Source organism: Rattus norvegicus, chromosome 8 (genome assembly GCF_021556685.1).
Source record: "Rattus norvegicus strain SHRSP/BbbUtx chromosome 8, alternate assembly SHRSP_T2T, whole genome shotgun sequence".
NCBI lineage: Eukaryota > Metazoa > Chordata > Mammalia > Rodentia > Muridae > Rattus > Rattus norvegicus.
In genome coordinates, this window is record NC_141541.1 from 23,992,641 (window position 1) to 23,995,904 (window position 3,264).

Here is a 3,264-nt window from a genome sequence, read left to right on the forward strand (position 1 = left end):
GTTGCTGGTTCACCAGGAGTTCAGCATGAAGAAGAATGCAGTACGATCAATTCTTATCACCCTGTACAAACTTAAGTCCAAGTGGATCAAGGACCTCCACATCAAACCAGATACACACAAACGATAGAAGAAAAACTGGAGAAGAATCTTGAACACATGGGCACTGGAGAAATTTTCCTGAACAAAACACCAATGGCTTATGCTCTAAGATTAAGTATCAACTAATGGCATCTCATAAAACTGCAAAGCTTCGGTAAGTCAGTGGACACTGTTGTTAGGACAAAACGGCACAGAAGAGATTGGGAAAACATCTTTACCAATACTACCACTGATACAGGGCTTATATCCAAAATATACAAAGAACTCAAGAAGTTAAAACGTAGGGAGACAAATAACCCTATTAAAAAATGGTGTTCAGAACTAAACAAAGAATTCACAGCTGAGGAATGTCAAATGACTAAGAAACACCTAAAGAAATGTTCAACGTCTTTAGTCATCACGGAAATGCCAACCAAAACAACCCTGAGATTTCACCTCACACCAGTGAGAATGGCTAAGAGCAAAAACTCATGTGAGAGCAAATGCTGGCTAGGATGTGGAGAAAGAGGAACATTCCTCCATTGTTGGGATTGCAAACTGATACAAACATTCTGGAAATCAGTCTGGAGGTTCCTCAGAAAATTGGACATTGAACTACCTGAGGACTCAGCTATATCTCTCTTGGACATAAACTCAAAAGATGCCCCAACATAAAACAAAGACACATCCTCCACTATGTTCACAGCAGCCTTATTTATAATAGCCAGGAGCTGGAAAGAACCCAGATTCCCTTCAACAGAGGAATGGATACAGAAAATGTGTTACATCTACACAATGGAGTAATATTGAGCTATCAAAACAATGACTTCATTAAATTCATAGGCAAATGGATGGAACTATAAAATATTATCTTGAATGAGGTAACCCAATCATTGAAAAACACACATGGTATGCTCTCATTGACAAGTGGATATTAGTCCAAGATGCTCAGACCACAAGAAACACAAGAAGGATGACCAAATTGTGGATTCTTCACTCTGTCTTTGAAAGGGAAAGAAAGGTATCCAATTATAGGCCTCAGCCAGTATATAACACTTATTAAATTTGAAAATTGCTGAGTAGTTGCAGTTGGATCCTATAGATCTCTACCTTTTGTGGTCAAATTTTTGTTTACTGATTTTATAATCCAAATAACAAACAGAGTCTCCTTTTGATATTTTTTCCTGGAGCGATTTATAAACCCCAGCATGGAAGAATTCCTTTTTATTCCAAATTTTTATTAAAAATTTCAAGGCATATTAGATTTAGGCTGTAGATACCACTTTATTCCTGAGCTGATGTTCTCTTCTCAAATGTAAGTTCAGCCGAGTACATCAGGGCTCAGACTTAATCTTTTGGCACTAATGTCCTGGCAGGAATGCTAGATACTGCAATCAAATAAGGGACAAATTTGTTGATAGGCCCTTTGCCCTACACTGCCACCAGAACTCCTTGGGACTTTGATTTTTGTCAGCTTCACTAAATTATCAGTTCTAGCGGCTAAGATGCTTATCCATGGCATCAAGAGAACCATACCAATATACTTCTTCATCCAGACCCCATCTGAGAAGAATTTCTCTCCAGGGTCTTTAGTGGTTGCAGCCAAGAGGGAACTCAGCATGACTGTAAAATCCTCAAGAGCCAAAATTTTGGCAATATGTCCCACATTTTGGATTCCCCAATCAACAATAACAGAGACACCAAAGTGATACACATACTCAAAAATCTTGCACAATGCTGTTGTTTGGGGATTCCTGAAGGCCAATACTTCTTGGGTGATGCATATAGAGCCACTCCCTATGTTAAATCTCAGAGAATTCACACTTGCATCTATGAGGTGCTTGGCTTGAGCAGCAAGGACTACATTGACTACAATAACTTGAATTGGTGTATTTCCCCTTGAAGTATTTGATCATATTGATTTGGAAAATGGAGTTTCCATGGGAAGAGTTCAAAACCACTACATCCACACAAGCAAGGACTAGAAACTCCAGCTTGTACTTGTCATTCTCATGAGTGCCTGTGGCTGCCCCACATAGTAGTTGCTTTGTGCTATCTTTTGAAGCCAATGGATAATCCTGTGATGGCTACCAACTCATTACTTTCCTCCACAAATGGGCACCTTTCCATTTTTACTGTTCTGCAGAATTTAATTTGTCTCCTTCAGAGCAATGCCTGCAGGAGCTACCACTAAATGTTTCCTCTTAGTCATGATAAATGTATTATCATTTTCCATTTACCTAATTTAATTTTTAAAACAAACACAGCAGGATTCTATGGGCTGGTATACTCTTCTATATATTCAGCCTCCTGATGCCCTGGTACCATTTGTTCAAGTGCATGTAATATTTGTTTTGGACCACTGCTCCTGCCTGATAAGTTGGTTTCATAACCATTTTAGAGGAAAAGCTCGTGGTAGGTCAGTAGTGGCCACTTTTATAAATATGGAAATTGAACTCCTGGACATCCTGGTTTCTTTTGACCATGGAAACTGTTTGCTATTGCTCTCTTTCATCTGTATTAATACATTCTGCAGGAACATTTACCATATAATCTCTAATTTCCTTATTCACTGACCCCAGAATCACAGGAATTTTAATTTGAGTAACACATTTTTGTAAAAGATCTCTTCCCCATAAATTTATAGGTATGTGAACCACACAAGGTCTCAACTTCCCTGTTTCTGCTTCTCATTCCAAACAGGTGATTCATTGGAAACTTTGTTTTATTCATGATAATGTACTAATCCCTATAAATTATGTAAAAATCTTCTGAAGTAGCCAATCTAGATTCTAAGAGTTTTGGGAAAGTATACAAATATCAGCTCCTATATTTACCAACCTTTCTATGTCCACACCATTTATCTGAACCATTATTTGGGTATCTGATCATTGACTATTCTTTGCCAGAACATGATTCCCAGTGTTCCCGAAAGCCCTGTAACTTCAAGATAAGCGTCCTTGTTAATGATGTAAGGAAACAGCAACATTTGAGGCAATTCTCTCCCCTGCTTTAGTTTTCATATCATCTTTCACATTTTCTATGACTTGTATCTGTTCCTTGCTATCCCCATTTACTATACATGGATACACAATAAATCCTTGAGAAGTTAACCTATTTCTTTCCACGGTTATTCCCACTGCCACTGAAGGTAAGGTTCCATAAGCATTGGTAGTTTACTTTAGT

At 38.1% G+C, this 3,264-nt stretch overlaps 1 pseudogene; it reads right to left on the reverse strand.

The window, feature by feature from the left end:
• Positions 1–1,302: 1,302 nt before the first annotated feature.
• On the reverse strand, positions 1,303–2,290 carry Impdh2-ps2 (inosine monophosphate dehydrogenase 2, pseudogene 2; annotated as a pseudogene).
• Between the last annotated feature and the right edge of the window lie 974 nt (positions 2,291–3,264).